The sequence below is a fragment of the Lissotriton vulgaris genome, chromosome 5 (genome assembly GCF_964263255.1).
Source record: "Lissotriton vulgaris chromosome 5, aLisVul1.2, whole genome shotgun sequence".
Taxonomy (NCBI): domain Eukaryota; kingdom Metazoa; phylum Chordata; class Amphibia; order Caudata; family Salamandridae; genus Lissotriton; species Lissotriton vulgaris.
The window spans coordinates 837,457,460-837,482,280 of record NC_141693.1 but is presented as its reverse complement, the minus strand read 5'-3'; the positions used below and the strand labels follow the sequence as shown (position 1 = coordinate 837,482,280).

Sequence of the window (24,821 nt, the reverse complement as noted above, 5' to 3'; positions counted from 1 at the left end):
TGTTGACTTTACTGCTAGAATTCCTGCACTAAGGTGATCATGGTTGGTAATCCTGCTTAAAGAAGCCACTAATGCAATCTTGTCTGACATGTATCATATTAATAATATTAGTCGCTCCGGAGGATTTTTATTGAACATAAGTAGCTCTAATTACCGATAAGGTTGGAGACACCTGGTCTAAAAGATGTGTTGTTACCATATCTTTAAAGTATACATAGAATAGACTTTGCCCCACCCCCACCCCCCTATTTCTCTCTCGCCTTTTGGTTATTTTCGTGTGTCAATCCCCTTTCCAGGAAGTGCTTTCAATTAATGCATGAGGGACTGTTCTAAATGTTAAAGGTATCGTCAATGAATATGCTGTTTGTCACACTTAATTTGTTATCTCATATAAGCATTCTATACAGAAAGCAATTCCATTAAGCTACTTTATCCAAGGCACTGGCAGAGCAAATAGTATAGGCTTTAATGTCCAACAGCACTTGTGCATGCAACACATATAAACAGCTGTTGCGAATGAGCTGGAACATTCAAGATAAAACTTTTGGCTTTGCCAGTGCTTGTTCATCTTCAGACTTTGACCCAGGGCAAGAGAGATAAGGACTGAAAAAGAAAGAAACACAAATGAGGAGACATACTGGGCAGGAGTGATAAAAGGAAAAATTAAGGTTAAAAAAAGAAGCAGCAAGAGCGAGATACAGTGAGAGGAAATGTTATGCGGTGAAAGAAAGAGGCATGAGGTGGAATCACAATTAGGCAGCCTTTGTATTCTCTAACCTCAGCATTTGGCAGCACAGAGGATAGGTTCCTAAGCAACACTTTTGGCCCCTTCACAGTATTGTTTTTACAAAGTAAATGCAGGTCAAAAATGATTTAGGATTGCATATGAATTCCAATGTTCTCACTGCTAAATATAACAATTAAACAATAATCTTTGATGTGGCATTATTTCAGAGGGCACAATTCAACGGCAATGTGATCTCTGCCCCGGCAACATATGAGCTCTCCGTGTGCTTTTGGGGGTGGGGGGAGTCCACGCCAACAAATAAGCAATAATAAGCAAACCCTGCTGGCTCTAGGAACAACGCCAACACTGATATGGAACCCATTCACTGTTTAATTCAACAACTCTTTACTCGATCTAAAATGATCATAAAAGCAAAAGTGAAAAATATACATTCATTCATAAAATACAATTTTATGTGCAATGCAATAAATAAAACCATTAAAACACAGTGTTTCATCAAACATAACACAGAGCCAACAGCAGCAAAGAGAGTACCTATAGCCTCCCCCTCCATTGATTTTCTACTGCAAATAGAAATCTTAAGATTGCAGCTTACAGTGAAACAAATTCTGGGCAACTTAACATTTTTTGATAGATTAACACCGCCCTACATTTCTGAATAGCTAGTCTTTTCAAACGAGGTTTGCGGCACAGCTGAGTAGGTTGTCGATAAAAACATAAAATGTAGTAGGAATTGTTCCGCTTTGCCGTCACAAGGACAGGGGGTAGGTCCTTGCTCCATACACATTCAGTGTCATAAAAGCATGCCGAGCGCCAGACCATCCACGATCTAAATCCAAATATGAGAGACCTAACCATGGACATCCGCAGGAATATTTCCAGGGGGGGCTAACCTGGCAAACGAAGGGGCGTGGCTAATGTTAATCAATAGGTGCAGGGCCAAAATGGCAGACAATCAGGATTGGGTAATGCTCAGGCCAACCTGAGAAAAAGAAAGAAGGGGAATTCTGCATTGAAACTGGACAACAATTAGAGCACACTTATGAACCCTAATACTAACCCCTGGCCCCTTAAAACTCATACATTCCCTGATCGCTAAAATTAGCCCCCTGGCACCCCAAAATCCATAACCCATACCTGCACTGACCCCTAAAATTGTCCCCCTGGCACCCCGAAACCCATACCGCCCTGAACCCTAAAATGTTCCCCCTTGCAACCCAAAACCCATACCCACCCTGAACCTTAAAATTACCCCCCTGGCACCCCAAAACCCATACCCACCCTGAACCCTAAAATTACCCCCGCCCCCCAAAAACTCATACCTGTACCCTAACATTACCCCTGGCACCCCAAAACCCATATCCACCCTGAACTCTAACATTTCCCCTGGCACCCCAAACCCATACCCACCCTGAACCCTAAAATTACCCCTGGCACCCCAAAACTCATACCCACCTTGAACCCTAAAATTATCACTGCCACCCCAAAACCCATACCCACCCGGAACCCTAAAATTACCCCACTGGCATCTCAAAAGTTGAACGCTACGGGGCAGATTTAGAAGCCCCTTGCACCACTTTTGCATCACTTTTAACACGGGAAAAGTGACGCAAAAGTGGCCCAAGGGGCTTGTAAATCTGCTCCTACAAGCTTACACTAAATTTGCATATTCGGTGGGGACTGTCCTCCTTGACGTTTCCATGTCTGTAAGTAACCTAACCTAAGGTACAGGGGGTGTCACCCATTGCACACATAAATAATAATAGCGAATGGTGTTCTTATTAAATGCCTCCTGGAACCACTGATAAATGATTTGATCTATAAATGTCTCCTTCACCACTTTTTTTAGTAGTCTTATTGATCAAATAAGGTACCACTAAATAATTCTGAGAAACCAATATCGTCCCAAGAATTACGCACATATTTTAACCATGGTATTGAAAGTCCCCCGTCCATTTTCAGGCAACATACAATAACAGTCCTGTTAAAGCTGGTCTCCCTCTTTCTTACTCCACACACGGACCCAGAGCAGTAAGGTGGCCAGTTTAATATTGTCTGATATATACTCTAAGTTCAGTTCAGAATGTACGATTACATTTGCACTTGAAGGCAGCAGGTTCAGCTACCTTCTAAAAATTCTGTTTTCCTCAACTTGCATTTGGGCAGCGTTATGAAATCCCCAAACCCTGGCTCCGTAGGTGGCAGTAGGAACAACATTGCATTTGTACAGTTTCAGGCAAGGCCAGATTGTACACCTACTCTACCTCTTGGCTAAAGTAGAAAGTGAACCCGCTGTCCTCCCAAGTTTACAACATGCAGAGTGTTATTGGTAACAACAAACAACAGTCCTAGATAACAAAAGCTTTCGAGTGTGCTCAGCTGCTTTATGCCCAGATGTAATACTGTCAGGGCTTTTTGCCTGGGCCACAAGCCACTATAAGTGATTTATCATAATAATTTCGTTTTCATGGGGAGTGTACTCATAAAAAATACAAATGACTCAACCAAACGTCAGCATTAGGAGCCTGGCTGTTGAAATATCATTGCACCTCTCAGTGCAGCAGTATTTTTCTTTTTATTTAAAAAAAAAATTATTTAACAAACCGATCAGGAAGACATATGTTAGTACATACCGAGAGAAAAAAAAAGTATTATCATTGCTACATAGAAGGAAAAAATTATATACTCTCAGGTCGATGCTTGCTTAGGAAGATTCCACTTGTTACATGTTACACAATAATACTACTTTTCCTGCCCTGCAAATAGGGTACATACACATAAACACCAAAAAGAAAAAAAAAAAAAAAGAAAAAGGAATAAAAAGATAAAGAATTATATCAAGGAACTGGAAAGCAGCAGTATTTTTCATAATCAATCCCGAAGTGATGTTAATAATTGAGGAGGGCGGGCTCAGTTTTTTTAATGTGGGTGGGTCAAAGCACAATTTTGTCTTTTGCTGGCATTTTGAAAATTCAGTCTTTTTACTAGATTTTCGGAGGTTTGGTCGAATGAAAGCATTTAACATTAACCGTTATCACGCCTAAGTTATACACAGACTTTTGGGCACAAAGAATATCTTCTGACAAATACCTAATGACAAATGTATGTAGCTGGTGACTGGGCTAAATTAAAATGGATTTATTCATTCTGGGATATTGATAATGATCATTTATTCCCATCTCTGTCACTTCAGTCCTTTTCGCCAGAATATTCTCTTTCTATTTCTGTTTTTATCACTTGTACAGCACCTGGTTACCCAGAGGCATCCCAGCACTGAGTAAGAGATAGCATCATAACAGAACGGGAAGAGCACCTTAAAAAAATTAATTGTTTGAAGAGCCTAGTTCTTGTTGCTTTCCGAAAGCATAGATATTTTTCTGTCGATCGAATGGTCAACGGAAGAGAGTTCCAAAGCTTAGCTACATTAAAAATTAAGCAATGCCCTCCTTTTCTAGCTTTTATTTTAATAGTTGGGGTGTAAGTTTGAAGACTGAAGTGATCTATTTAGAGTATAAGGGGAACCAATTGGTGTAGGATAGAAGGGCCACGGCCTTGTAGAGCCCAGTGGGCAATGCACAGCGATTTAAATTCCACTCTATTTGTGCAATTTCTAGATAAGTTCTTTTGGGAACCCCTAGTAAAAGGAGTTACCATAGTGCAAATGAGACAGGACCGGGGCTTGAACGACCACTTGTCTCGCGGTCTCGGGGAGCAAGGGTAAGATCTGACCTAGCAACCATATCATTCCAAAGCAATTGTCGGCGGTTTTTGTGGCCTGGGCTACCATAGTCAAGGTATCGTCAAGCCACATCTCTAAACTTTTTGTAACAGCTTTAGGGGTTAGAGGGGGACCAAGGCTAGTAGGCCAAACTAGACCTTGTTGGATGCTGGAATTATTTCCAAGAGTCATTAGTTCTGTTTTTGATCCATCGAGTTTCAAGCAAGACTTGTTCATCCAGTTGGGTAAATTAGATTTTAAAGTATCTGAATCTGGGGCAAAAGAGAACACCAGCTGGGTGTCGTCAGTATACGATAATTCAGAGATCCCGAAGGGAGCCACATAATGGGCAAAAGGTTGACGGTATATATTGAACAACGTGGGGCTGAGTGAGGACCTCTGTGGGTCGCCACAAGCTGCAGACAAGATATCCGAGGACTAGTCGCAGTCAAAAACCTGGAATGTTCGTTCCTTTCAGAAGGAGCCAATCCACTCCAGGGCTTTCCCTGTGATTCCGGCCCTACCAACTCTATCTAAAAGTATAATCTATAAATTATAGAGAAATTGTTAACTGTAAATGCTGCTCCTTTTTTCAAGACAGAAGGGGGGTGTAGCTGTGTCACCGAGATTCCGTTGTAATAAATGAAGCCTGTTGGGAAGGTATTCATCTTTGAAAAGGAGCACACAGTCTGCCTCCCTTGTTTGGTTGTCAATGTTCCAAGCTGTGTGAGAGAGAGAGAGAGAGAGAGAGAGAGAGAGGGAGAGAGAGGGAGAGAGAGAGAGAGAGAGAGAGAGAGAGAGAGAGAGAGAGAGAGAGAGAGAGAGACATGCTGTATGTAATTACACATTCCAAGACTGAAGCGTGATCAAGGGGCAGTAGTACAACAAGAAACCGGTTATGGCTTAGACTTCGCCTGCACACAGTTTGTCCCTAGAATTTTTCAAAACGTGCTCACTCATATGGGTCAACTGAAAAAAACCAAATATCTACATGAAATTCCACAATTTTGAAGAGCCAATACAGTTATTTCACAAAGAGCCCCAAATGAATCCCAAATAATTCACAATGCTAGTGTTCCACTTTTTTTCCAACAAGTGACAGCAAGTACCTCAAGTAAGCTTAGATAAATGACAGCAAGAAGACTTGTACTATTTCTATAACACACTAGTTGCGAGATTGTTTTTCGTCATCTTTATTCTTGAATTTCTCAAATCTTATGGTAAAACAAAAAGACAAATGAACGTTGGGAACAGCCTACGCGTTTCCAGGCGGGATTTACTATCCAATGCAAATTCTGATCTGTGTTGGACAGTAACCCAAACTAATGGAAAATTGCGTAATGCGCGGTTTTGAGTTTTTTGTGTCATAGGTGTGTTCCCTGGGTGGTGCATGGGCGTTCCCATGCAACACCTCATGGATTTTGACGTAAATCCTTATCTGCATAGAATTGCAGACAGGGATTTGTGCCAAAATCCTACAACTCCTCGCGGCAGGTGCAACGTAAAGAAATGGTTCAATTTCTTGTTTTCCCACTTTGCATACGTGCTACATTACGCAGCACACATACAAAGTGGGAAAAGCTTAAATCATAGGCCTTGTTTAAAACCCATTTTTCAGACAACACAGACACCATTGTACTATGGTGCAAAAGTGCAACGGTGTCTGTGTTGGCGCATGGATGCCTAAATTGAGACCAGGTAGGGAGAGAGCTCAGCTCTTACTAAATATGGCGCTTTTCTGCTCCCTCCTTACTAGCGGCACTGCATTGCGTGACAGCTTGATGCCTCTGTGTCCCACTACCTAACTCTGCATGCACGCGCACACACGGGTGCTGCTAATGAACACAACCACTTTGGTAGTTTTGCAGTGTCGATTCTGTTGTGAATGGTCCACTTTTGCGGGCCTGTGAACTCCACAAAATATCCCCTTGCAGTCCCCCAAAAGCACAGGAACGCATTAGAAAGACTCTTGTTGAAAGGTAAACTGGAGGGCATCTGAGACTTCACGCCGTACCCTACTCCAGCTGTTTGCATGCAATCACTGGTGCACTGCAGCAATGCGTTTCTGATCTGTGACAGAGTTATACATCTTTTTATTACTGTTATATTCTTATTAAATGCCACCTTTACTTCTATGTCTCAACATCATTCACACCTTCAACCCTCTTCAACGTCTACATGAGCCCCCTCGCGGCCATCGTACGCAAACACAACCTCAGCATAATCTCCTACGCCGACGACACCCAGCTGATCCTCTCCCTGACCAACGACCCCGCCGCCGCCAGAGCCAACCTGCACGAAGGGATGAAAGAGGTAGCCGAGTGGATGACGACCAGCCGCCTGAAACTGAACTCGGACAAGACGGAGGTCCTCATCCTGGGCTCCTCTCCCTCCGCCTGGGACGACTCCTGGTGGCCTCCCGCCCTGGGCACCGCACCCAAACCGACAGACCATGCACGCAACCTGGGCTTCATCCTGGACTCCTCCCTCTCCATGACCAGGCAAGTCAACAACGTCTCCTCGGCATGCTTCAACATCCTACGCATGCTACGGAAGATCTTCCGGTGGATCCCCACCGAGACCAGGAAGACCGTCACCCAGGCCCTCGTCACCAGCCGACTGGACTACGGCAACGCCCTCTACGCCGGGACCACCGCCAAGCTCCAGAAGAGACTCCAGCGGATCCAGAACGCCTCAGCCAGACTCATCCTCGACATCCCACGAACCAGCCACATCTCCGGACATCTGCGAGACCTTCACTGGCTCCCCGTCAACAAAAGAATCACCTTCCGCCTCCTCACCCACGCACACAAAGCCCTACACGACCAAGGCCCGAGCTACCTCAACAGCCGAGTCAACTTCTACGCTCCCAAACGCCACCTCCGATCAGCCAACCACGCCCTCGCCGCCGTCCCCCGCATCCGAAGAGCGACTACAGGAGGAAGGTCCTTCTCCCACCTGGCCGCCAAGACCTGGAACTCCCTCCCGACCGACCTGCGCCTGACCCAAGACCACCTCTTCTTCAGGAAGAAGCTGAAGACCTGGCTGTTCGAGCAGTAGCCTAGAGGCCCATAGGAATGAATGGGAAGACAATCTCAATTTGCGAATCGCAATTAGCGATTCGCAAATTGAGATTGCGAGTTCAAGGGTGCAGGGGTGTCCAAAGGACACCCTGTTGCACCCCTGAATTTGATCTGTTTACATATGTCGCGCACACACATGCCCTTAGGGCATGTGTGTGCGCAACATGACACTTGGAAAAATGCACAAAAGTGCATTTTTCAACGTTTTTGCAAATTACCATGAAGTTGTACTTCGTGGTAATTTGCGTGCCCTATTAGCGAAATCGCTATTCTTGAAACTTTCATGCATTGCATTTAAGGAATCTCTATTTGAGATTCCTTACATGCAAACAATCGCAATTTAACGAATTCTCTATTTGCGATTTTTGCATTTGGGATGATGCATCCCAAATGCAAAAATACCGGTCGCAAAGGGGCAGATTCTGAGAATCTGCCTCTTTGCGACCGGTTTTTAGCTTGATGCATCTGGCCCAATATCAGCATGATTGATTCATCGCAGCGCAACAAACCCAGGAGTGTCTGACCCAACTGTGCAAGAGAACATTTTACATGTACTTCACATTTCTGATTGGGCAGGGCACAATGCTCATTTCTCAAGCCGATATGCTTAACTTCCAGTGTCCCAGGATATATATTTAAGAAGCCTCAGCGACACACAACAATGGTTTAAATTTTTTAGGTCTGACTTGACTGCTGCAGGCTTTGGCTCTGCCAATAGGAGCACACCTCTTTCACCTGATGACTGGCTGTTTGGTGAATCATTCTGCCCAATCTGGAGTGTTTGAATTGCAACTGATCAGGGACTATATAACTTCTCAAAATACACTGCATAATCACACATTAAATTCATCTCATAGATGAGGTGTGTAAAGAACCAAACATTCTTTCGTCACAGCAGGCTTTTTTTAGCGTTTGGTTAAGGACTCAAAGAGCAAGCCAGATCTATTTTTGTTGCCAATTTGTGTTTCAACTAAGTCAGGTGATAAGCAAAACTTTAGAAGATAAAGAAGAGACAACATCCTCAACACTCCAAAGGTCAATATTTTCCTGGATTGAACCCACAATGAAAGTGCTAGAGTCCCAACATCTCCCTAGCCCTTGACTATTTGTTACACTGCTTTCAGAACACCTTTAACTATCACACTGTCAGAACACCTTTCCAAGGGTCAGAGGGCAAGCAGGATTTACTAGGCCCAAACGTAGGGGTTGAGGCCTTTTACTCTCCATGTCCCTGGACTCGAATCCGGTGACTTAGTGGACTAATATGTCCACACTAGGGGCCTGTGTTTTATCTCGTGGTTGTAGGTTCAAATCCTGGCAGGTTTATTCAGCCTTCCATCCTTCTAAAGTCGATAACATGAGTAACACTGAGTTGGGTAACAATAATCGTCTGTTATTCAGTGCCAAGACAACCGTTGCGGTGAATGTGTGCTTTACAAATACATGTTATGTTATGGACCCAACCTAGTAGGAGTCCTGAGTAATGGGCGAATAACTACCCCTTTCTGAACTTGACTCTCAGTGATTGTGCAGGAGGAGCAGTCCAAGGTTCTACAAGGAGGAGGTAGGTGTGAGGCCTACATAGACTCAAGACTCAATGTACACAGAGTAACTGCAACAAGGTGATTATCCAGTCAAATACTTGCTTTTATGAAAAAGGAAGTTATTTTAATATAAGCACACAAAGAGTAGATTCAACCCACTAAATATTAACCCAGAGTCTCTTAAGGTGGGTGCGCTGATATCATCCTGGGAGATATCCCTGATTGCCTTCAACCCTTTCTAGTGAGGCTGGCTATTCCCCATTCAATACTGGAAGCAACTCTCCAACACAGCCCCCACTAGTCCACATGTGCCAAAGCGTAAGAAAGGCCTTAAGAGTCAACTTCAAAAGGAATACACACTATGTTTGTGCGAGTCCCCAACAGGTCTGCTGGCCTCGAACAATCTCACCCGACTAAATGTCAGCCAGTCAGTGGGGAGGACAAATCCATTTCTGGTGGTACAACACATCAAAGCCCAACCGTTTGCCGGCAAACATTCCTTCATGGCTATATCCTTGGTACCTTGCCCTTTCCTCTCTACACAGTTTGCATTGGCAAACACATATCTTCCTTTTGATTTAAGTACAACCTCTTGGTTGGTAACATCCAAATCCACTTCTCCTTTCCCTCGCCTTGAACCCCCCCCCCTCTTCTCTAAGAGTGTTTCAATTGCATCTCTGTTTTTAGCACTGAATCTCTGAGCTGCCTAGTGCTTGACAAAACAAATAGATGATCTACTTACATCCTCACCCACTATGCTAAAAAAAACAGTGCAGCTCCGATTCACCCTTAATTGACTGTACATGCTTCTGCCCCCATAGCTACAGTGCTTTGGGGGCACTTTGACAATCGCATGCATCTTTCCAGTTTTATTACCTAAACGATTACATTGATTTGCTCTCACCTAATCAACATCTACAAGATCTGTACCCACCTAACATCTCATTTGGTCGAGACCATGATCAATGTAATGTCTTTAGTATTTTGAAAGGTCATAATAAATATTGTGCCAATGTAGCTCATCGCAGCCCTTACCCTGAAACATGTGTAAGCTCATAATACATCTATTCTGTTACATCTATTCTATTTCTCCTCGTGTCTCCTTCACCTCAATTTAGAACTTAGCGAGAGATCACTACCACACTCTCTAACTGACTGCTGCCACCTAATTTATAGAGTTGGGGATCACTCAGCATTCATGTCAGAAAAACCACAGTCTCCAACTTATCCAAGGGCCAGCATGTTAGAATTGCATACTGAAAATAATCATATGATTTGGAACAAGGTTGCCATGTAGAGAGTGAACGACAACTGTCCACCATGACCCACTGGTACCCCTAATCCTCAGGCCTAGATATGTGTTGTGTGTATTGTGGCAGGCCATTAACACTAGATGGCAGCAGTATTGCTCACTTCCATGCTGAGGCTCTCCATCATCCCATAAGTTCTCAGCCACTACTAAATATTGAGGAACTGTGGTGGTGCTGAGGCAGGACAAATACCTGGGCTGATAAAGTGTTTAAATAATATCCCAATTGCTTTCAATTGGAAAATTATGAATTTAAATGTTTCACCATCCTGAAAAATGTGGTTCTCGTGCATTATAAAAATAGAGATAAGATGTCAACGCTACAAGATACAGTACAGAAAATGTATCATTCGCGGGGGTAAATATGTCTACTCAAGTAAAAACAGTCAGCTTAGGGAATGGCGAGTACAGTAATGACTATAGGCCCATTTGCTTGAGCAGTATAAAAGGCTGTTTAGTTCATTCACTTTCCACATGTGCCAGACACAAACAATGCCTTCGAGCAAGGGTGGAGGGTTATGATGGGCTCCACCTGTGTAGGGGGATCTTGAGCCATTCTAGGGATGACTGAGGAACACCTAGGCCTCCCACACTTACCTGGGCCTCAGGGAGTCAGTTGAAGACGTTCCTCCCCCACAAACACATATAAGAGGCCTACAAAGATGTTGAATATAGCTGCCTTTTCAAGAGGCACACAATGTATGCACACCCATCTAGCAGATAGACTGCTATGCTCAGCTTGAAATTTAAAACCACTCAGCCTTGCTAGGCAATACATACTTATCTGTAAAGTAATGTATAGTTTTGTGGGAGTCATGGTTACCACCTAGCACTAGCACCTCCCAATATGTAGTGCAGTACCAGGTACTCTATGTGTTATGGTATGAGTTTTATTAAACACTCATTCAGCAGTTTGTGTTCCTCCTGCTTACCCGAGACCTATAGGCAGGCAGAAAATGCTTTATCTAAATGAAATAGTCACGTTTTATAAATGTTTTCAATGCAAGATGTGCAAAATAAATCAAAGAAGGAAAAGTGGCTTACATATGGAACACCATATAATTCACTTCTTGCTCAAGCTCTGACAAATCTACCAATTTTTTGATGGGCCGCTGAAGAGTGGTGAAATCTGCTTCTTTGATGGTAATGATGTTCCATGTGACTGCTCACAGCAGAGGCACTACTGGGCCCTTGGCGTGTAAAGGAATTGGTAACTCGGGTGACCTGGGGGAACTGCGCGCTCTAGCACTACTAATATTAACAACACATTCTTGGGACTATACACATAGGTACATTTACATGTGTAGATTAATTCCAGTGTAAACTTACTATAGGATCCAGTAGTAACTTTAAACATTTTTGCTATTCACCATTTCTAAGTGTAAAGTTGCTCGGAGGTGCAGAATTGCAGGTGTTCACCCCATCAATACAGGAGGTTGAGCCTGCTAGAACAGGATTTACAAGTGTAAAGTTACTACTACTAAATTTCCACATGCAGGCAAAAGTCTCTGCCACCAGGGTCGAGAGTTTTCTATGGTATGGTAAAAAATAATGATGCTTAATTAATACAAAATATATATATATATATGTTATAGAAAATTAAACACGTCAAATTAATTTTGAAATAAGTAATTACATAAATTAAATGTACACTTATTTAAAATCATGTTTAAAAAATACCTCTCACTATTATCTTTATGTTTAATTATTATTTAATAGATGTTATCAAAACATATTTCCTAAATTAATTTTCATACATTTTAAAAGCTCTATTTAATTATTTAAAATACATTTTTTACATATGAATGTATCCAATAAAAATACATTATATTAAATTGAATATAACTTTAACACTTAAAATGAATATACACACATTCATCTAATTGTGTGTGTGTGAGTGTGTTTATGTATATTGTGGTTGTGGGAGGTCATTCGTGCCTTACAAGTGAGCTCCTCGTCAAAGTGCTGGGGCCCGATGAGGCATCCATGGATCTACTTAAGAGTAATACTGATTTTTGGGCTTCAATTCTCACCTTGTTCTTATTAAAATTTCCAAATGATTTAATTTCCAGATCCTTAACCATTGTAAATCCTTTTTTTTAAAGGGGACTCTGTTACAGTCTGGATGTTCTAGACCAATCTTACTTACCAACTCTGCCATTATAATCCTGGGTAGAGTTATCTTTGAAAGAAACGAGAAAGGACAGAGGAAACTAACATTAACGCACGTCAATATGGGTTCCCTAGAGCAATGCTAGAATCTTCACTTGATTCTTAGTAAATAAACAGTAGCAAAGCACTGCCCCATGTACTTGGTCTTCGTGGATCTCTCTTGTGTGCTCAATTGAGTCAATCGATCAAAACTTTGGCAAATCCTCTTGGAAATTAGTCTTGATGCTTTTTTTGTGTAATTTCTTGCTCATCTACACATGGGTCTGGAGGCAACACTACGCTTAGGTCCACTTGGTGAGCACCACCTTCTTTTAAACTTGAATGTAGAGTGCTTCAGGGATATGTCCTGGTGCCTATTTTGTTTACTCTTTATATTAACAATTTGAACAAGCGATTGGGTCAATGGTACCTTGACGTGCACAAAATTAATTCAACACCGTTTCCAGCTTTATTATATATGGATGATGCAGATCTGTAAGGCCATCCCCCACAAAGCTTGGAGCAAATTGTCGCTGCTTATACAGATTTTATGCCTGAACTTGATCTGGAGACCAATTCTGAAATATCTCAATTTATGGCATGTGGGCTACTAAGATCCACCTTGAGAGACCCTACCATTAAGGGGAATAAACTGCTGAAGGTCCATCAAATTTTCTATCTTGAGATTGTTTTAGATTCCACTAATTCCTGGGGTAACTACATATCTATCAGGAGTAAAAAATGTAGGCAATCTGTGGGTGCTGTTTTTAACATATCCTCCACTGTTGAAAGCAAGACCCATTTAATTGATAGATATCCTGGCAAAGGTTCTTGGGAGGGTCTTATACAACAGAATCAAAGATTTGGACACTAACAATAATGTCCTGCACACTAGCCAGTATGACTTTCGTGCCGGAATCAGCACAATAGAGTACTGCCTGAATTTAAAACTAATAACTGGGAATTATAATGTGGCAAGGCGGGTACCGCTCTATTTAGCTTTCATTGACTTGACCATGGCATTTGATTGATTTGATTGTGTTAACAAGTCAAAGTTATGGAAAAATGTTTTAGAATTGGCTCTAGATGGTGGCCTTCTCAATATGCTAGTAGTACTGCATACAAATACAAATGCCACGGTGAGGTTTGAACAGGAGGGCTAACTTACAGAAATATTTAATATTGGGCGTGCTGTAAGACAAGGTTGTGTGCTCACCCTCCTGCTTTTTATTGTATACATCAACAACCTTAGTTCCCATCTGATTAGTAGCAGCGAAGATGTTCCCAAAATCAACGGCATCCCTCTCCCTGCTTTACTCTATGCGGACGATGCCATTTTAATGGCCCGCGCACCGGAGGCTCAACATCAATTGGTGCACTCGTTTATGGATTTTATGGATGGTTTAGATTTGATAAATAAATAACTTTTCAAATTCTTATATTATGACCTGTTCATTACAGTCGGCTCCAATAGGTTGATAAATACTGAAAATGTCCCATATGTGGGTATTATTATTGGTATAGAGTCACAATATCGAGTTTTTATTATCGACTAGACATAATATCGAGTAAAAAATTTAGAATGGACATAATATCGACTAGACATAATATAGACTACCAAAATATCGACTAGAAAATTTTAATATCGAATAGAATGGACATAATATCGAATCAAAAATATAGAATGGACATAATATCGACTAGACATAATATAGACAACAAAAATATTGAATTTAAGGTAAGTTAATATCAATTTTTAATTTTTGTGTAGTATAATTCTGTAGCGGGTTGTGGGTTTATAGGGGATTAGGGTGGGAAGTAATTTAATTATAATTAATTAAATATGTTATTTTATTTATTGGGATTTATTTAGAATTAATTGTTAATTAATTATTAATTGGTAATTAATTAAAATATAATTGCTAATTAATTTTAATTGATTAATTGATAAAAATGTTATTTTAGTAATTTATTTTCTGTAGCGGGTTGTGGGTTTATAGGGGAATAGGGTGGGAAGTAATTTAATTATAATTACTTAAATATGTTATTCTATTTATTGGTATTTATTTAGAATTAATTGTTAATTAATTATTAATTGGTAATTAATTCAAATATAATTGGTAAATAATTTTAATTGATTAATTGATAAATATGTACATTTTAGTAATTTATTTTCTATAGCGGGTTATGAGTTTATAGGGGAATAGGGTGGGAAGTAATTTAATTATAATTAATTAAATGTTATTTTATTTATTGGTATTTATTTAGAATTAATTGTTAGTTAATTATTAATTGGTAATTAATTAACATATAATTGGTAATTAATTTTAATTGATTAATTTAAAAATATGTTCATTTTAGTAATTTATTTTCTGTAGCGGGTTGTGGGTTTATAGGGGAAAAGGGTGGGAAGTAATTTAATTATAATTATTTAAATATGTTATTTTATTTATTGTTATTTATTTAAAATTAATTGTCAATTAATTATTAATTGTTAATTAATTATTAATTAGTAATTAATGAAAATATAATTGGTAATTAATTTTAATTGATTAATTTAAAAATATGTTAATTTTAGAAATTTATTTTCTGTAGTGGGTTGTGGGTTTATAGGGGAATAGGGTGGGAAGTAATTTAATTATAATGAATTAAATATGTTATTTTATTTATAGTTATTTATTTAGAATTAATTGTTAATTAATTATTAATTGGTAATTAATTAAAATATAATTGGTAATTTATTGTAATTGATTAATTGATAAATATGTTACTTTTATTACATTATTTTCTGAAGTGGGTTGTGTGTTTATAGGGGAATAGCTTGGGAAGTAATTTAATTGTAATTATATATTTTTTATTTTTTTTGTGTCTTATTATTTTTTTTATATTGTAAATTAATTTATTAGTAATTGGTAAATAATTAGTATTAGTAGGTAATTTGTATTATTAGTTAATTTTTATTTGTAATATTAATTGATTAATTAATATATTTTAGAAAATTGTAAAATATTTTAATTATTTTGTAATTGGTATTAATCTTTATGTTATTTATATTAATATATGAAGTATTTACTTTCCCTACTATTGCACTCACTGGAGTGGGAATAGTAATTTTAACCCTACGCTATCCAACGCTTTCCCTACTGTTGCACTCACTGGAGTGGGAATAGTCATTTTTACTCCTACGCTATCCAACACTTTCCTTTCTGTTGCACTCTCTGGAGTGGGAATAGTTATTTTTATCCCTACGCTATCCAAAGCTTTCCCTACTGTTGCGCTCTCTGGAGTGGGAATAGTAATTTTTACCCCTACGCTATCCAACGCTTTCCTTACTGTTGCTCCCTCTGGAGTGGTAATAGTCATTTTTACCCTCTCACTATCTAACGCTTGCCCTACTGTTGCACTCTCTGGATTTGGAATAGTAATTTTTACCCCTACGCTATCCAACGCTTTCCCTACTGTTGCGCTCACTGGAGTAGGTATATTAATTTTTAAACCTTAAGCTATCCAACGCTTTCCCTACTGTTGCGCTCTCTGGAGTGGGAATAGCAATTTTTATCCCTACGCTATCCAACGTTTTCCCTACTGTTGCACTCTCTGGAGTGAGAATAGTAAATATAACCCTCTCGCTATCCAACGGAAAAAATATTGTATATGTTTTGTTAATAATATATATATATATATATATATATATATATATATATATATATCGAAGAAAGACTCGTCCCAAACCTCCAACACTGCCAGATATCGCGCAGTCCTGAACAGACGAAGAGAGGAACCCAGAGATGGTGCCAAACACGTGTGTTTATTCAAGCTCAATCTTGCTCAGCATGCCCGCCATTACGGGTTTCGACAGTATCCACTGTCTTGATCACATATATATATATATATATATATATGTGTTTTAAAATTATTGGTTTTTTTAAGTTACATTAATTAGTTATTAATTTTAAGTTTATGTAAGTATTTTAAGTATGTTTAAAGTAATTATATTTAATATTATATTATTTTTAAATTACTTTTAAGATATTTAAAAAATTCGATATTTTTGACTGTCTATATTTTTTCCTATCGATATTTTGGAGTCGATATTTTTGTACTTACCTGTTTGTAGATAGGAAGTCGATATTCTGGCATTCTATATTTTTACCTCGATATTTTGGCAAGTCGATATTTTGACTGTCGATATTCTGTCAGTGATCCATTATTATTAGTACTACTAGAAATTGAGGCTCCTCACATTTCTCAAAACAGGTTAAAGCTCACAGGAGCAATAGGATCCCTGCTGAGCATCTCTAGCCCTGTAGGGTGAAGGTCTGTGACCCCTTTGGTGCAGATATATAATTTGGAATATATACTAATTGCATCATATGGGACAGCAATTTGGGGTATCTCAGATTGCTCAATGTTACAAAGAGAGAAAAATGTTGGTGGTTCCTATATCAACCTCTGATTATGTTTGCCATAAAGAGCTAGAACCGACATACCTGAGTGACTTCAATTGCACAAGACCTGTCATGTTGTGGTTATCTATTGGAGGAACTATCACGTGTAAGAGATATAATTGCAGACTCCCTGGCTTGTGATAAGGGGCTATCACTCCCCTGAATGGCCTGTGTTATAAAAATATTGGAGGGAATTAGTATTGGACATGTTTTCTCGGATCCTACCACATGCCCGCAAAAAGTGGGCTTGATCCTTATTGATGGCCAAATAAGTAAGCTAGGATTAAGGCTGAATCTCTGAAACCAATGGTTGTAACTTACCTGAGCCTTAACACCAAAGCCCATTCTCGAAAGAAAAATTTCCGAGCATAACAAGAGTCTTTCACAGTCCACCTCCTAAATCTTGTATGTAGTCTTAAGTCAGAGACATTGCATTGGTCATTTGTGCAACTTTAATGGAGATAAACAATGAGATTTTTAAACACAAAACTTTAGTTTTGTTGTTCACATCATACAGACAAAAGAAAAAAGGCCCTGATGAGATTCCAGGAACTGGTTTCCTGTAATCGAAACGCGTCGGCATACTTGGAGGCACAGGCACACTTGGAGGCACATTTGAAGGAATAATTTACTCACAAGAACTAATGTTAGCTTTAACACCATGAAAGAGTATCATTAATTTGACTCCATTCCTTACGCTCTCCTTCCTTCCTGCCTTTCTTTTCCTCCTTTTGATTTTGTCTCTCATTTATTGAGATTAAGTACACATCAATTTAATGTGTTTTTGTTGTGATGATGTTTTTTTGAGTTTGTGTAGCTACATTGTGGCATGTTTTGTTTATAAATCAGTTTGTATAGTATTGTAAATATATGTACAGTTTGTCCTATCTTTGCTAATGAATATATATGTAAAAAAACGTTGAAAGTAAAAAAAAGAAGTCAAAGGAATAACATATAAGTACATGGTCAGAATTCAATAAAGAGTATTTTTGACCTTCATAAATTGTTCTTGTTTTTAAAAAAAAAGAATGGTCTAGGCATTCGTGTGTTGTTTGCATTTATATATGGTCCAGCCTTGTCCACGTCCAAAAAGGACCTAACTCCTTTGGGTTATAAAAAAAAAATCAATAAAGCATTTTTTATTCTCTTGTGGTTTTTATAAACTTTTTACTCAAATGTGTTTTAGTTAACTTGCACAAAGCAAGACATTTTATACACTGTACCAGAGCTCATTATCTTCTTATACAACTAGTGGATGAAGAGACACGTCTGTGTTTGTGGCTCTTCCTCTATGCAGCTGTCCGCTCATTGGAATCACTGCTTTTTTGAAGATAATTTTGCTGTATCATCTAACCCACGCTGTGGACTGCAAGCAGCATACACCGCTGCTAATACCTCCTTTAGGCCTATTAATATGTATCAGGAGCTTAATTTTTACAAAAATGTAATCAATGTATTATTAACTTGAAATTGAATTGTCTTTGTTGTTTTATGTGCTTATATGGCTGTCCGCAGCCGAATAATGATTTTAAAATTTAATGAAATGAAAAACATATCCTTTCATAATTGGAAGCAAGGTGCTTGCCCCTCTGTTAGAAATTGATAAGAGGAAATATGTGCTAGTAGCGATGTACGGTGCCGGAGTCTAGAAGTATACCAACACCTGTGATTTGCAATTAAAGGAGAACAGAGGCCTTCGCTGTCTTCTGTGATTACCTCCCTTGTTTCCCAGCTATATATTTCATGAAGAGCTGGAAGTTCAGTTTATTGAAGAACCCATTAAACTTGCCCCACTTATTCTCTGGCTTTTCGTCTAGTTAAATGCTCAAGCAAATCTTAATCAAATTATCATTAATGATTGCTTATTTTGTGATAATGGCCTTAAAATACCATGGCTTTTATATGTTAAAGCAACTCTTGAGAGCTTGTGAATGCTTCTTCTTTTTAGCAAACCATCTGTTATTTGTAAAATTGATGGGCGGAATTTGAAACTACAGTTTATGGAGAAAAGATGCAAGGATAGGGAACGAGAGGATATGAATAAACATAAAGTGAGCGATTATGCTGTGTTACAAACAACCGTGGCAACAGAGCCTTACCTGTTACAGGTACTTGGGCACTGGGAAGGGCTCTCTTAAATCGATTTAGGCTTAGTGTATCATGTTCTCAGATTTGTTTCCCTTTGGGCGAATATAGTTGTACCAGTATGTATACATATTCATGAGATGACTACTCAGATCAAACACTTTTCACTTTGTCTTTTTTTGTGTGTTTTATAGTATTTATTCCAAACAATTTTTAATACCCTTGTTGAAGCGATACAATTATACCCAATGCAGACCCGCCCTGTGTTTTTTTTTTTAAACGTTGAAGGGGGAGGAGGTATGTTTTGCTGTAGCATCTTTTTAGGGCTCGGGCTCTGCTTACACTGCGCATGCAGTGTCGCGCAGCGAGAGTCCTATTCCCGGCGTTTTGAAAATGGACCTTGAAATTCCACATAGTCGCGTAGCTCCGCCTATGGCCTATTGGTGTCTGTTACGCGCACCAGAGGCCATATGTTTTGAATTATCGTGGCTTGACAGCCGCGATAATTCAAAACATATGCTCGCAGTGGCGCGCGCGCGCCCGTACCACTTGTGGGCTTTTTTGTTTTTGTAGTTCGCAGTGAGGTGCGGTGAGTTAGCAGAGGCCCCCTCCCTTGGTGCCACCCCCTCCCCCCCACACCTCCACAAGACAACTCGCTCTCTTTACGTTTTCGGGGGTTGGATTATTTTTAAAAAGAAGTATCACTCGCAATTTCCCAGCCTGCTTGGCAGAGCCCTCTGTTTGCCCGTACCAAGGCTTTCTGCCTCTCCAGGCTCTGATGCTTACGAGCTCTGTCTTTCTGCCTCTCTGGGCTCTGAAGTCTGGAGAGCAGTATTTTTGCCTCTCTGCGCTCTGAGGTTTTGAGCGTAGTATTGCTGCCTCTCCAGGCTCTGACGCTTAGGCGCTATGTCCTTCTGTCTCTCCAGACTCTGACGCTTCCTTGCTGCCTCTGTAAACTCCGGTGCTGACAAGCTCAGACTTTCTGCCCCAGGCTCTGTGGACCTCTGTGCTTCTGTCCCAACAGTCTCTGTGGCTTTAGCGCTGTTGTTTCTGCACCGTGCTCGGATGCTGTGGTGCTCTGTCTGCCCGTCCTTCAGAGATCTGATGCTGTGGGACCCCGACTTCCCTTCCAGGCTCCAATGCCGTGAAGCCCTGGGCCCCATTCCCTCCGAGCTCCGCTGCCTGCGACCAGTGCCTTCCTCCCCTAGGCTCGGATGCCAGGGCGCCCTCTCGGTTCCTCCTGCCGAGATGCCCCTGGTCTCCGCTGTTGTGGGGCGTTTAGGTCCTGCCTTTCCGAGCGGGGATGCTGTCTCTCCTCACCCTACGGAGCTGCGCCTCTCGCAGTGCCATCAGGGACAGTCCGCTCCCCGGCCTCCCGCAGCTCGGTTGTTGCAGGACCTCAGCCCCCGCTGCGGTCACTGGAGGCGAGAAGAGCCCGGGGGGTCGTGCGCATCCTTCGGAGCTGCGAGGCAGCTTCCTGGTCCAGTGTGACGCTTTTGTTTTTGGTTCTTCTTCTCCCCTCCCCTCCGTTGTTTCTGCCTCCTCCCTCCCTCCGTCTCCTCTCGTCTGCGCCTCTCCCCTGCTTCCCCTCTGCCCCCAGTCAGATGCTGACATTCTCCTGCTCGCTCCCCCTCCCCCTCCCTGTTGCTTTAAAGCGCCATCTACTCTGAAAATCCACACTATGTTCTAATCTGCCTGACAAGTTAGCAGAGGCCCCCTCCCTCGGTGCCACCCCCTACCGCCCCCACACCTCTGCAAGACAACTTGCTCTCTTTACGTTTTCGGGAGTGGGTGGAGGGAATATTTTTAAAAACAAGTATCACTCGCAATATCCCAGTCTGCTTGGCAGAGCCCTCTGGTTGCCGGTACCAAGGCTCTGTGCCTTCGACCTGGGTGAGGGAGACCCCCTTGGATCTGTTTCGGGGGGGGGTGCTTCCTTTACGTGTCCTCAAGATTCTTATTGTTGAAGACGAGCACACCCACGTGCACACTAATGTATACACCTATAAAATATATCACAAATTTCTTTTACCCTCCCCCACCTTAGGGAGGCACTTTCCTTAGGGGAATCCCTCTCTGTCAACCCCTAAAGCACGTACCCCCGGGCTTCTGTCCCCTGCATTTATCCAGACCTATGTGTGAAGTTCACCTTTATTAATCTCAGCACTTATTGATTATGCCACGAGTTTTATGTATGCTCAATTCATATTAATAATGGTATGCTTATCCTTCTCTTCCCAATGATGGTTCTGAACCCCAGTGATGAAACTCAGATGACCCCCCTTTCCCTTCCACCTCCTGTAGAAGGTTCAGCTACCACTGACCTTCATCAGAGTGAGAGTGACAGCAGAGTGAGAGTGACAGCAGAGTGAGTGACAGCAGCGTGAGAGATCGTAGAGTGAGAGACAGCAGTGTGAGACAGCAGAGTGAGTGACAGCAGAGTGAGAGTGACAGCAGAGTGAGTGTGACAGCAGAGTGAGAGAGACAGCAGAGTGACATCAGAGTGAGAGTGACAGCAGAGTGAGAGACAGCATAGTGAGAGACAGCAGAGTGAGAGTGAAAGCCGAGAGAGTGACAGCAGTGAGACAGCAGAGTGAGAATGACAGCAGAGTGAGAGTGACAGCAGAGTGAGAGAGACTCAGCAGTGTGAGTGTTCCAGAGAGAGCAGGGTATGCTTGTGCGCTTACAAGGTGCACTGACACACAGGAGCTAAAGCAAAGAACAGCTGAACACGTGTCTTGGGAGCTTCATGGTGGCACCCGGCCCTCTGTGAGGGGAGCAGCAAGGAGGGGACACCACAACCAATCAAGCGCAACTACTCATAACCTACTGTACGATTACAACACAGGCCAAAGAGCAGAGCTAGGCCTTTTCGCATTACGTAGGGTGAGCAGTGTGTGAGTGTGTAGGGTGAGCAGTGTGTGAGTGTGAAGGGTGAGCAGTGTGTGAGCGTGCAGGGTGAGCAGTGTGTTAGCATGCAGGGTGAGCAGTGTGTGAGTATGTAGGGTTAACAGTGTGTGAGCGTGCAGGGTGAGCAGTGTGTGAGTGTGTAGGGTGAGCAGTGTGTGAGTGTGCAGGTGAGCAGTGTGTGTGCGTGTGCAGGGTGAACTTTGTGTGAGTGTGCAGGGTACAAAAACTCGAACTAATCCCACCACACACACACACACACACATAAGACCACATACACACTACACACACAACACCACACACACACCACACAACACCACACACACAATCACACCACTACACACACCACACACACAACACCACACACTCACCACCACACACGCAACCACACACACACAACCACACCGTCAGTGCACGCTTTCACCAGGCACAAAAACCACCAGCCATCAGTGCACGCTTTCACCGGGCACAAACACCACCAGCCGTCAGTGCAGGCTTCCACCAGGCACACACCACCAGACGCCAGTGCACGCTTTCACTAAACACACACACCACCAGCCATCAGTGCACACTTTCACCAGCCACACACAACACCAGCGGTCAGTGCACGCTTTGACCAGGCACACACACCACCAGCTGTCAATGCACGCTTCCACCAGGCACACACACCTCCAGCCGGCAGTGCACGCTTCCACCAGGCACACACAACCATCAGCCATCAGTGCACAATTTCTACAGGCACAGACCACAAGCCATCAGTGCACACATCAATTGTTAACGCATCCACAATTAACTATTGTAGCAATCGCAGTATGGTGCACTTTACTTTTAAACATATTCATCTAAAGAGCAGCATGCCACCATTGCTACAGTTCCAATCCAACCCACATAATTCCACTACACACCACATGCATACACTCCATAACACATGGCTAAAAGCCATTGCCATTCACAATGCCATTAGCTCTAACTCAAATAAATCCGAGACCTATTGCATTTCCAATGCTTGTTTTAAAACTGTAATGAAAGAATGTATGACGTTATAACGCATACATTTACTACGCATGCCTTTACAACTCAGTTTTCACATTGCAACATCCTTTACAACGCATCATGTTACATTGCATGCCATTACAATGCATTTTTTAACTACAGTTACAACGCATCCCATTACATCGCATCATACCATTACAACGCATACCATTACATTGCATTTAAGGTAAGTGTTGAATAGTGTTGGGGTACAAATTACTTTTCTAACTCCAGTGGGTGCAATAGTAGGGTAAGTGTTGGCTAGTGTAGGAGTAAAAATTACTATTCTAACTCCGGTGGGTGCAACAGTAGGGTAAGTGTTGGATAGTGTAGGGGTACTATGCGTTTTAATGGTATGCGTTGTAGTGACATGCAATGTAATTCCTGCGTTGTAGTGACATGCAATGTAATAGCTGCATTGTAGTGACATGCGTTGTAAAGGATGTTGTGATGTAATGACTGCATTGTAAATGTAGTGCGATGTAATGACTGCGTTGTAAAGGTTATTTCCTGTAGTGAAATGTCAGGGTCCAATCACTTTTAATACTTGTATTTGTTGCATGCCTCTAATGACTATATTTGTTGTGTACTGCTATGATTTAAATTTATATTCGGATAAAGATTTTTAATTGTCGGAAAAAAAAAAAAATATATATATATATATATAAATATATTTTTGAAAAACAGAGTCATTTTGTTTAATTTGTTTAACAATATTTCCTATAGGGTGTTCTTTTACCCCCTGCCTCCTGACTTATCTATGGGAGTGTGTTGCAGTACCTGTGAGGGGCCATGTGTGGTGCTAGATACTCCTAGAATGGGCTGGATTACATTTTCAACTACGGTCCATCATTTCTGGCTGTAGGAACTTTAGCATTGCAGTTGAATAGTATTGGGCTTACTCCTTTCTGGGTAGGTGTTTGTGTTTGCATGTCCCTCTCTAAGCCCATCTGTATCGCCTTCCATTTAGTAGTAAGAATTGCCCATTTTACAGCCTCTCCCTCTGGTTACCCCCAAAAGGTGCTACTAAAACCTTTACCTACGTGTGCAGAGACTTCCATAATTGGGTGCAGCCTTAGTCATAAAAAAGAGGGGAGGCAGGGGTCTCCACACATAGGTTTGTGAACAGCATTATGAAGTAAGTAGTATTGTAGCACTCCTACACATACTATAAAGTACAGTTTGAGAATAGGCCTCTCTGTGTCGAGTGCAGGTAGTTTTCAACTAATTCCCTGCCAAATAGCCAGGGTGAACATTGTGTGAGTGTGTAGGGTGAGCAGTGTGTGAGTGTGTAGGGTGAGCAGTGTGTGAGTGTGCAGGGTGAACAGTGTGTAGGGTGAGCAGTGTGTGTGAGTGTGCAGGGTGAACATTGTGTGAGTGTGCAGGGTACAAAAACTCGAACTAATCCCACCACACACACAACACCATACATATAAGACCACACACACACCACATACACACCACACACACACCACACACACACAATCACACCACTACACACACCACACACACACACAACCACACACACAACACCACACATTCATCACCACACACTCACCACCACACACGCAACCACACACACAACCACACCGTCAGTGCACGCTTTCACCGGGCACAAAAACCGCCAGCCATCAGTGCACGCTTTCACCGGGCACAAACACCACCAGCCGTCAGTGCAGGCTTCCACCAGGCACACACCACCAGACGCCAGTGCACGCTTTCACTAAACACACACACCACCAGCCATCAGTGCACACTTTCACCAGCCACACACAACACCAGCAGTCATTGCACAC

At 41.6% G+C, this 24,821-nt stretch overlaps 1 protein-coding gene across 33 annotated transcripts in view; it reads right to left on the bottom strand.

Moving 5' to 3' along the window:
- SORBS1 (sorbin and SH3 domain containing 1) overlaps positions 1–24,821 on the bottom strand; it is a 1,099,691-nt gene that overhangs the window by 160,054 nt on the left and 914,816 nt on the right. The window lies entirely within an intron of this gene.